The 12,197-nt window shown below is 45.2% G+C and overlaps 1 protein-coding gene across 2 annotated transcripts in view; it reads left to right on the top strand.

Annotated features, from left to right (window-relative positions):
* The window catches only part of SCAF8 (SR-related CTD associated factor 8), a 216,059-nt gene that overhangs the window by 187,919 nt on the left and 15,943 nt on the right, over window positions 1-12,197 (top strand). The window lies entirely within an intron of this gene.

Genomic DNA, 12,197 nt, shown 5'->3' with positions numbered 1-12,197 from the left:
GGCTACACTTTGCCTGAATTTCTATTTTTGAATGAGTTCTTTTAACACATATTGCTATTGAATTTTAATATGAATATCAAATTCAAATACTGGGCTAAAATCAATATGGTCTTGGAGATTAGCTTTTTTTTGGTCAGATGCATACAAAGGGGCTGATTTCAGGTAAGGTGAGATTGCTAGTCAATTTTTGCACTCTTTCTGTGAAGTGCTCTAATTTTAAGAGCACCCCTCAGCTGCTTCCTATGTGACCCTCACACATAAATCTGAGATGAGAACCTCTGTGAACTGAAGCTCTGGTACGAAGATCTCACACCAAGAGAATTCCATTTCTGTGGAATTTTCCAGCCTATGCTCATGGTCTGACATTCATGAGATTCTGTTGTGTTTGGATGAGAAGAAAAATTCTCTGTGACCTTGAAACTTTTGTTTTGGATGGCTCCTCCTTCTATTACTTCGTCATTGCATTAGTGGCTGCCCCTGGATCCAAGATAAACCATTTCCCCATGCATGCTGAGAGACCGAAGCTTAAACATTTGACATTCTCTGTTGCCACGCTGTTAGGACCAGCCTCCTCATTTGCGCTGTAAAATTCTAGAAGGTAAACAATTGGTATATTTTCACATGTGTCAAACTCACCCTGGGCACACACACCTTTTGTTACCTCTTTGAACTCTGAAAGAGATTTCAAGAGCGCGCACGGAGGGGTAGATCCCTGTGTTTGCATTGGGTCCATTCCGCCTTCCAGCCCCACCTGCTCCCCTTACCTGAACATCTGAGCCAGTGGAGAATAAACAGATAAGTGCCACCCTACCCTGCCCTATGGACAGCCCTACCTACCTTATAAACACGCACACATGCACACACACATACAAGCACACGTGGACACACTTGCCTGCAACCATCCGTCCCCAAGCATGCACACACATACTTCAGGGTTTATAAAAGGTTCTCTTCAAATATGCACCAGGTGTCTGCATGGAGAGTCCAAGTATGGAAAGAGACCCTCTAGAGGCACAACTTGAGTAATCTCTGAATTTCTCTTATGAGACCTTCATTCTCATGGCTCCTGTCTTTCCTTCTGTCACTGTCTTCTCTCCCGGGTACAGCTCCAGCCTGAGGTATCCCTCATGTAGATGCTACTGTGATCTGTTTTTCCAGGGATTACTCTGAGCCACCCACACTCTGCCCCTCCCTCTTATAACCAAAGGCCCTGGCAAGTTCATTGGACCATCTGGGCAAGAGAGAGCTAAGCCCAGGACAGGCAGCCAGCCCTGATCCCCATCGTTAGTTTGTTCTAACCAGTCGTGCTCTGATACTAGTATACTGTTCAGGAATGCTAAGCCAGGGACTGATATTGTAACATCAGAGTTCAGGGATTAAAGAGGACCTCATCACCTAACACTCAGTGACCAGTTGAACCACTCTCTGAGGATATATATGAGCTGCATGACCCTATGGTCATGTCAGGTTTTATTTGTCAAATTCAGGCAAATCACTGTGCACAAAAACCATTATTGCAAAAAATTTGGGGCCCCGCCAGTGGGATTCGATTTTAGAAGGATGTGCAAAAACACAGAAAGAGAAGAGTGACTAAGCAGGGATGAACATGACAAGAGATTTAGGGCAGCAGAAGCCTTAAATGAGCCTTGGCTTGCAAAGATACAAAGGATGGTTAAAAGGACTTCTAAACTATCTTTAGATGGAAGAACGTGCAAATGGGGATCACTGAGGGGATTAAATGAGCAAAGGGGTGGCTGGACTTGGAGACCCCTCCAGCCCTGGGAATCAGTGATTCTACCAGACAGATGTCAGTGTTCTGTATGAGGTCCACAAATGTCCAAGGATGTGAATGAGGAAGATAATTCTAGAGGCAGAAAGATTGGCTACTGAAGTATTATCCGTTATTATTGCTTTTCATCTAAAATGTTTAATGTGGGTTCCAGAAATCCTGAATTTATTCCCAGGACATGATTTATTTTCTGGGAGAATCTGATTTACGCAGTGTGCTCTGTCATTAGCTGGTAATACTTACTCTGTTCTTAAATGGTGCCTCTCATCTGTGGATCTCAGAGAATTTTATAAATATCATTTAGTTCTCACGTGTGACTTTGAATTCATTTGCACACTCGTGAAATAGGTGGTAAATACTTTTCCACCCAGGCAAAGCCAGAATACTGGAATGGATGGTCTCCTGGGTGTCCGAGTGCTGGTGGATGAGACCCTGATACTGACGCCCAAATGAACTCCAACCTCTTCCTACCATTTAGTCCCACCATTTATGTCAGAACTTCCTCTGACATTAAACTTTCAAGGAAGATGTGAAGATTGGGAGAAATTTCCAGATTTCTAATCAGTTTGTAGGTCTGAGTATTGTGTGTCCCTTCTGGCTTTACAGAACTGGAGCTGCCTTATATTCTATCACACAAACTCATACACAAAACTAGAGCTGTCTGGAAAGTTCTGGAACAGGATGGAATACTTTATTGTCGCCTCGCCACCCTGACCCCCATCCCACATACCCAGCCCGTTATCACTGTTTCACTAGTCACGGGGAATTCCTCTGGGGTCCAAGATAAAGGGAAAAGCTCACACGTCACAACCTCCCACCCTACACAGTTCTGACTCTGATACTGACATTTTCACGGTTGAAATCCCAACACTACCTGCTGCCTTAATTTCCTCTCCATTTGTCCCTTCTTAACCCCCTACCATCCAATGTCCACTCTCTCCCCACCAATGAATTCGCTTTCAAAAAGTCTTCGGTGACCTCCTGCAATTCCAAAAGGCATTTCTCAGGTCCTTCCACTTGACCTCCCTGATGCTGTTGCCCAAACTATTCTTCTTGAAAGTCTCTCTTCCTTTGAACTCTGTGGCCCTGAAATTCCCATTTTCCTTTCACCCTTCTAGTGCCTTCTCTTTCTCATTCTGAGGGCATTCCACCAGCCCTTGTGGTCCTTGAGCTTCTCTGATGCTCCTGTGGGATCAAGTCTTGCCATTCCCTCTGTGACAGGGATACAGATAGCTCTCCCTGTCTCCTAGACTGAAAAACTGAGAGCTTATATTCACACTTCTTTTCCTTTCATTTCCTACATCCAAGTGGCTCACCGAGTTTCTATCTTCCCTCTGAAATAGCTCTTAACACTCACTGCCATCTCTACTCGGGCCCCTAGCACCTAGAGCATTTCCCCCCAGACTCCTTTTGATCATGCATATTAGCAAAAATATGTTCATATACGGACCTCAAATTTTAAAAGTTTTTTTTTAATTGAGATATAATTGACTCTTCCAGATATAGATCGTTTATGTGTTATCTGTTGTATTAGTCTGCTGATTGTTTGCCACAGACGGGGTGGCTTAAAGAACAGGCATTTTTTTGGGGGGGGCACAATCCTAGAGGCCAGAAGTCGAAGATCAAAGTGTCATCAGGGTTGGTTTCTGGTGACAACGCTCCTCCTGGCTTATAGACACCTACCTTCTCCCTGTGTCCTCCCATGGGCTCTTCTCTGTGCGTGCACAGGAGGGGAGCCTGGGGGTGCAGAGGGTGAGAGAAGAGGGAGATCTGGTGTCTCTTCCTCTTTTTATTAGGACACCAGTCCTCTCAAAATAAGGCTCCACCCTTACGAGACTGTTCAGCCTTTATTACCTCCTATCTTCAAATACGGTCACATTCGAGGTTGGAGCTTCAGCACCTGAATTTGGCAGGGACACGTGTCAGTTGGTAACATACGCAGTTTCTATTAAACTATTTAAGATACGTAAAATATACACTAAAAACCAAGGGAATTTTAAAAGTAAATGCAAATAAGAATTCCGATATTTTCTTCCTGTTACCTTAGTGGATCACCTTGAGCACACGTGGGAGTACACACCTGTCACTCGAACCCATGGATCTAGGGGATGACGACAATGTCCTAATGGCTCTGTCCACTGCCAGGCTTCTGCTTTGCCTTCCGATAGAGCACAGCCTCTGTGTCAATCTTCATAAAACTTTGGTTTCTTCTTCTCCCTTCTTCAGAAAACGTTGGTGCTCTGGGGTGCCCAGAGGACAGTCCATTGCCAGCTCGACCTTCAGGGTACTCTGTGTCCCACCATGACCTCTGCTTCAATCCCTTGTCCTTCCTGATGACCCACTTGGGCCCCTTCCTCCTCCTCTGCTGGTCCTGGGCCTCTAGCTTGCCTCAGCACCACATTGCCTGTCCCTCCAACATGCTCTCCCCTCCCTCCACAAAGTTCTGTCCCATCTTTTGGTACATGGTCACCTGCTGCTCAGCAGCGTTGCTCATACTCTCATGGGCGCCATCTTATTTTTCAGCTGGATTATGAGCTCCGAGAGCTCATGGTCCAGAGCTCTTCATTTCATATCCTTGTCTGAGCACAGACTCTGAACCTGTCCTCTGTTGCTGCAGTGCTTCTCGGTCCTCCTCCCAGAGTGGCACAATCCACAGGGCAGCCCGAGCCATCCCAGGGGTTGTGGTTGGGCAGAGACAGCTGTGGAAGCCTTGTAGGCAATGGCACCATCTGACTTGCTGATCACACGTGGACCCACGGTCTAAAGCTTTACATGGCCAATTTCTCAACCTACTCCAGCTCAGCTTCTTGCAAATGGTATTTCCCAGAAGTTGGTAATATATTCTCCTAAAGATTTAATGGAAGAAAACTTGGCTGCTTATTTGAAAAGTATGTTCTTGACTGCCAACTCAGAGTGCCTTAAATTAATGTTGACAAATGTGAGATTTAGTAGCGAAGCATCCATCTCTTTAGTGCCTGGTGGGGCTCAAGATGTGCACGTAAATCATTCACATGACAATTTTCCGGGCTGAGTGCTCGGCGTTTCCCTGCCACAACTCAGCGCACCTGTTCGCAGATGGCAGCGCTGGGACACTGAGGATGATTTGAGGTGCTGGCCAGTCAGGAGTAAAATGACTTGGAAACATTGAAACGTGAGCCTAGAGCTGTCTCCAGATCTTCTTGAATTCCCCTTTAAAACTCATCCGCAAATGCTGACCTGGACTAACATGAAGATATCAATTTACCTCCGGGACTTGAACTTTATGGCCCTCGGGCTGCGCTGCAGCCGTTCAGTTTCCCGTGTGTCCCCGGGGAACAGTCAGTCCTGGGATGGATGGCCCTGGAGACCCGTTCACTGAAACCTACCCTTCTTTGTCAAATGAACGTGTGCAAACGGAAAATTAGTTTTAGGAGGCGATTGTCCCAAAGCCTGGAGTGTTTAATATTTAAACTACCTATTTTTTCCTTATTTACCTGGTAAACTCGGCAGAGTTGGTGACGGTCATAATTGTGTTCAGAGTCCAAAAATCATTTTGCAGAATATGTTTCAGATGTAATATGGTTCAATGTTGTGAACCAAGATTATCTTGCCAACGCCTTTGGGTGCTATGCAGTGGCCAAGGGTGCTACCTGGGACTGGGGGGTCGCGAGCGTGACATGCATGGACCACGCAGGCTCCCATCGGGGGATGTTCTAGAGATTAGAGTGTACGCGCGGCTATCCTGTAAGGGTTAGTTATGGACTTTTCTCTTTGTTTCTCCGTACTTTTTCATAGTGGCCACCTGTATCTCTCACATGGACAGCAAAGGGCTGAGTTGCTAGGAGTGACAGATTTGGGGAAAGGCCAACGCTGTTCACAGAAACCTCTGCCAGTTGAATTTTTTTTTTTTTTTTTTTTTGCTGGTTGAATATTTCTTGGAGATTTTTGATCTTTTTATTTTCACGAGAGACCCAAAGAGAAAGAAAGGAAAGAAAGAAGGAGGGCTGGCAGAAGGAGGGATCAAGGGAAAAAGAAAAGAAAGGAAAAAGAATGAAAGGAAGGAAGAAAGGAAGGAAGGAAGGGAAGGTGGGAGAGAGGGGTGGGGAGGAGGGAGGGAGGAAGACAGCGAGAAACAGGGAGAGAGTAAGAGAGAGGAAGGAAGGAAGGAAAAGAGAAAAGGAAAGAAAGAAGAGAGAGAAAGAAAGAAAGAAAAAAGAAAGGAAAGATAAAAAGAGATACCGTCTTGCAGTCAAGCCCACTGACTTTTAAAATGCTGCCTCTCTGGGCGCCTGGGTGGCTCAGGTGGTTGAGCGTCTGCCTTCGGCTCAGGTCATGGTCCCAGGGTCCTGGGATCAAGTCCCGTGTCGGGCTCCCTGCTCCTTGGGAGCCTGCTTCTCCCTCTGCCTCTCTCTCTCTCTCTCTCTCTCTCTCTGTCTTTCATGAATAAATAAATAAAATCTTTAAAAAAATAAATAAAATGCTGCCTCTCTGAGAAGGGTTTAGCTCAGGACACACTTTCCCTTCTAGCCTCCACCTTCCACTGTGGCTGTTGGCACAGGCCGCTGGGACCATTACGGATGGCACCGGGGGAGGGTGGCTGTGCTGGCCCTCTTATTTCTCCTGGACTTGTGCTGAGGTCCGAGTGGGGAATACCCACATTGGCTGCCAAGAGAAGCATTTTCGTAGCCTGAGTCACACAGACAGACCTTTCGTTTGTGAACACAAAACAGGCAAATGAAGAACAGAATGCTGATCCTGGAAGGCAGGGGAAGGATCATTGTTCAGTACCATCATACACGCGCAGGGTAATTCTTAACCCCCATGATTCTGTGATTCTGTTTTGTGGGAGGGTCATGCAAACTCCTACTGAGTGGGTGAAGGAGATCCCCTCCTCACTGTTTTCTCTAGACCCTGCTTTGAAGCCCAGTGGGACAAACCAGCATGAAGTTTGGCAAGTCTGTGTTCATCACTGGGGTTTAATTAAAATACACTGAGCCTTGCAGAAACTTGTGGCTTAGAGTAATGGAAAGTTTAGGGAATCAGAAACATAGCCAGATCCCAGAAAGAAAGTTCACATTTCCCCTCCAGCACTGGGATTTCTCACCTTCCATTTCCTCCCAGACTTACAGTTCATTCCTTCTCAAACGTATCAATTATTTTTCTAAGAAAGGATGAATCAATTTTATAATTACAAGTATTTGGTATTTATATACACAGAGGCCTTATCCAAGTGTTCATACTGTTTTATATTCCTTTGTATGGGATTAATTTATAAACACATATTTTTTTCAGGCACCTACTATGTGTACAACAAATGTGGGGTGCCAGGGATGCAATTGTGAGCAGGACTAGACCGGCTTGGCTACTTTCGTCAAGGACCTTCTGATGTCTTGGTGGTGTCTCTTGATCTCTCCATCATGTTACGAGCATAGCATTTAGCTTGGTCTTGGGAAGTGAACTCGACTTTCACGAAGTGTCAAATAGTTAAGAAAAATAAATGGCTTTGAATGCAGCACTTATTAGCAGCATATGATTGCATATCACTGAGTATGTCTCTCTAATAGTGATGGTACAGCAGTAGCCTTCAAAGCAGGACGTACACTTGTTACTTGCACACGTCACGCTTCACTGGACCAGCTCCATAAATCAGCCAGTGGGATTTCCTGCAAGTGTTGCTTTAGTTGCTGGCTGAGCTAAGCCACTTCGGGACAGTGTCCCAGCGTACAGTTTCTACATCCAAATCAATGCATGTGTTTGTAAAAATTCCCATTTTTCAGCCTCAACGCAGGTCCACAGAATTAGTATCTCAGGAGTTGGGATCAGACATACGCATTTCCGGCAAGGACTCCCCCATTTTTGTTCGTAGTAAAGTTTAAGAGTGTTATTTTTTGAGGGGCGCCTGGGTGGCTCAGTCGGTTAAATGTCCCATCCTTGATTTTGGCTCAGGTCATGATCTCAGGGTCATGAGATGGAGCCCCTCATTAGGCTCTGTGCCACACTTGGAGCCTGCTTGGAATTCTCTCTCTCTCTTTCTCTCTCTCTCTGCCCCTACCCCCTGCTTGTGCGCATGTACGCACATACCCTCTCTCTCTCTAAAAAAAAAAAGAGAGAGAGAGAGAGAGAGTATTATTTTTGAGCTTGTTTCATTAAAATCAATGCAAAAACAATCAATCAATTGAGTTGAACTAAACAAACGCAATCCAGCATTTGGGGTGGGGAGCTGATATCAGATAGGTCTATGATAAGTTTCCTTTGGCATCACATAACCCTTCCCCTCCCAAAGCAATAAATAATGATATGATATTGCTTATGTTCAGCTGGTTGGGCCAAGGACCTTTGTCAGGTCATATGATTTCTCACTTTCTTTATCTGCAGAGGGCTTGGACTTAATGATCTTTATGCACCTTTTTTGCTCATGTGAACACACTAAGCAGGTACCTACAATGGTGGCCAGTACCTTTATCCCTTCCTGTCCACCCCACCTTCCCACAAATGACACAAACATTGGCCACCAGAAGATTAAGGCAGAGAGAAAGAAGAAATAGGTTTAGCACAACAGAAACATGTCTTAGGTAAATTATGCCTTCGGACTCTAATTCTAATTATGTTTTCTTGTCTTCTTCTTTCTCGTGAACAATTTTCTTTGTTCTGTTAGTGACTGAGTTCATCCTTTTAAGGGATTCATTCATGTATTAATTCATTTATTGAACACTTAAGAGTGTCCAGTATATTCCAGGACAGGGCCATGTGTTGAGGATGTAGAAATGCACAAATAGGTTTGACCTCAGACGGTCTTCTCCCTACTAAAATTGGTATATTTTAGCCATAGTCCATTGACACCCTTTTCAATTCTGGGTTCCTCCGCCTGAAAGAGTGATGTAGAAAATACTTTTAAAACATAAAGACCAAAAAAAAAAAAAAAAAAAAAGACAAGTGGGGGAGGGGGAGAGGGAGAGAGAGCATCTCAAGCAGGCTCCATGCCCAGCGCAGAGCCCGACTCGGGGCTCAATCTCATGACCCTGCGATCATGACCTGAGCTGAAATCAAGAGTTGGATGTTTAACCAACTGAGTCACCCCAAGCACCCCTAAGAACCCTCCTTTAAAAACATCTCGGGGCCCTGGGTGGCTCAGTCAGTTAAACGCCTGACTCTTGATTTTGGCTCAGGTCATGATATCAGGGTCATGAGATCAAGCCCCACATAGGGATCAGGGCTGGGTGTAGAGCTTGCCTACAATTCTCTCTCCCTTTGCCCCTCCCCTGCCCTCACAAGTGCTTTCTTGAGCACTCTCTCTCTCTCTCAAAAACATTTTTTTTTCAGACTAATTTTCCCTTAATTAATTTGGAATATTTTTAATGACAAAATTCATGAAAAGTTTAGTGTGTTTCAAAAATTGTTCTTGCTCAGTTGATATGACTTAAATGTTTTAAACTAAGGAGTTCCCTGGACTTGGGAGTTTCTATGTATATCTTGGATTCAAGGGGGGGAAAAAAGGCGTTTGGATTTATCTTCCCGATCAATTTTCTATTCAGGAGAGAACCCTACCATGAAGCTGTTTTACTGAGCTATTGTTCATTTCACACAACTTGAGCAGATTTTTAATTAAGGTTTACAGGCGAGTCACCATATAAATTATGCAAACTTCCCCCCGCCCCACCAAAGACATGGACAGACTCTGCCCTTGTTTTGTAGGAAGAGCCCATGAGTGAGCACTAGAAGGCTCCCTCCGCATCCTCAGATGTGAGACAGACCTTCTGTGCCATTCCTCGGCCTCAGTTTTAGAAAGACTCCTCTGCACTGCCACGTGCATTTCCCCATCCCAGAGAACCTCCTTTGTCACAATTACTAAGTTAAAACAACTCAATAAATTGTTTTTCCTTGGTCATGTGTGTAAAATTAATACCCAGAGTTCCGCAGTCCAAGTTCAATGGTGAGCTGACCCTCCCACGGGACCACGAGAGGGAGGGAAGCGTCCTACCCTGGGGCAGCCAGAAGCATTTTCCCCAGAAGGTTGGCAGAAATGGGGACTCATATTTCCTTCATGGGGCGAAGTGTCGGTCGGGGCTGAAGAAGTGCCACTGCGGGAATGAGAACGGGCCGTGGGCACCGCAGGGCGGGAAGCCCAGTACGGGCAGCTGTGACACGCGGTTCCAGACCTTTGCCAACGTTTCCCGTGAGACGGAAATCCGGAATGCTCTTTTCTGGTGCCTTCTTACTACGCGGTAAATGACTAATGTCATATAATTGGGGAAGCTTTTTTCAAAGGCTGAAACTAGATTCACGCTGCTGGAGAAAGTAGGAAACCATATGTGCTGTGTGGGAGGCGGGGCGGTATTTGAGGCTCGGCTGCCGTTGGCTTTTTCTGAATGCTTCCCACTTCCACAGAGAAACACAGCACCGTGCAGTGCGATTTTTTAAAAGCAGGTAGAGCCCGGCTTGTTTTATTTATTTATTTTTTTAGAAAGAGGGAGAGCAAGTGGGGTGGGAGGGGCAGAGAGAGGGTCTTTTTAAAGAGGCTCCGTGCCCGGCACGGAGCGGGGGCTTGACCTCACCACCCTGACATCATGACCTGAGCCCAAATCAAGAGTCAAACGCCCAACCCCCTGAGCCACTCAGGCGCCCACCTTCTTTTATTTTTATATTGGAAAATCACCTCCTTCAAAACCTTTGAGAATTCTCAAAATTCCGTATATATAATAAATAACACAACACCAATTATAATTTTGGAAAATTTGATATTTAAATGCTAACAATCTTAACGTATTAAAATATAAATATGGGGCACCTGGGTGGCTCAGTCGTTGAGCGTCTGCCTTCGGCTCGGGTCATGATCCTGGGATCCTGGGATCGAGCCCCGCATCGGGCTCCCTGCTCCGCGGGAAGCCTGCTTCTCCCTCTCCCACTCCCCCCTGCTTGTGCTCCCTCTCTCGCTGTCTCTCTGTCAAATAAATAAAATCTTTAAAAATAAAATAAAATAGAATATACATATATACCTGTCCCTGGCGGGGCCATGCCCTGAACACCACACATATAACTTGTCACAACAACCCAGGGAGGTAGGACTGTCTCCACGTGACACATGGGGAAACTGAGGAAGCCAAAGGAAAAATGAAGGAATTTCTCTGAAGTCAAATGGCTAGAAACTAATGGAAGCAGTAGTAGAGCCCATGTATTTATTTTGACTAGGACTTTTATGCTACCATAGCCAGTGCTCCCGCATTTCCTCAGCAAGGACGTGAGCAGATAATGTCTCCGGGCGCCTGGGTGGCTCGGTTGGCTGAATGTCTGGCTCCTGATTTCAGCTCAGGTCCTGATCTCAGGGTGTTGAGATCACAACCCAAGTCGGGCTCCCTGCTCAGCGGGGAGTCTGGTTAAGATTCTCCCTCTCCCTCTGCCCCTCCCAGCCCACTCACATACTTTCTCGCTCTCTCTCAAATAAATAAATAAATCTTGAAAAAATAATAATGTCTACATATTTTGGGGGGTAACCAGAAAATAAAACTGCATGAGGAACACAGGAAGACCGTATTACCTTGGAGACTGTGTTGCAGAATTAAGCTTTGAAATGCAACATGATTTTGTGTTTTTCCCTTTGCTTCTGGCTCTGATCTAAGACTTTGATATTTTACAAAGTATCCCCATGTCCTTTCTAATGGCAACTCAAACACTTCTTCAGATAGAGATGCGCTACTTGGGCATCAAGCTAAAGCCAAAACTGTCACAAAGCCACCAGGCTGATGATGGACAGATGACTCCAACTCTTCGGGCTGGGCTTCTTTGCTTCCTTCTTGTATGACAGCATGCTAGGTATTAGGTGTAGCTGCCCCCACTTCCTTGGCCCCCAAAATGTCCGAGAGCAGGATAAGCCTTACTCATCATGCTCTGGAACTTCCTGTAGAGTGGGAGCCATGTCTTTCTATTTTCAGGGGCCTGGTGCTGTGCCTGGCACAGAGTACATCCTTAGTTGATGAATAAGGAATAAATAAATAAATATGCACTGTCGGAGCAAATGGGAGATGCAATGCATTCTGCTTCTCTATATCACACTATTTTTGTGAAAATGTTACAGTATGTTTCAGCTCACAGGTTGGGAACCCATGAGCCAGACTTTCAAATAAAGCCTCAATAAAAGAACTGGAAACTTAGAAGATTTTCAAGAAAAAAGTGCTCTGCACAAATAAATTGCAAATATTTCTTGAATAGGAATCTTCTTCATGTCTTCCCCATTACCAAATTTTGGTACTTTAGGCTGGCCCTAAATCTGTAGGCCTTCCCCTAAAATTTGAGGCCCCAAACAAATGCTGCAAACCACAGTGCCTAAATATAAATATAAATGGCTGAATGTAAATATTGAAGTTTTGGGGGGTGACTTGTAGCAACTTCCACAAATGGTATATTATAGTAAACATATGGCAATGACAATGAAGTC

This window comes from Eumetopias jubatus, unplaced genomic scaffold (genome assembly GCF_037043125.1).
Source record: "Eumetopias jubatus isolate StellerSeaLion01/CBP00866 unplaced genomic scaffold, mEumJub1_p1.0 scaffold_6, whole genome shotgun sequence".
Taxonomy (NCBI): domain Eukaryota; kingdom Metazoa; phylum Chordata; class Mammalia; order Carnivora; family Otariidae; genus Eumetopias; species Eumetopias jubatus.
This window is presented reverse-complemented; position numbering and strand designations above follow the sequence as displayed.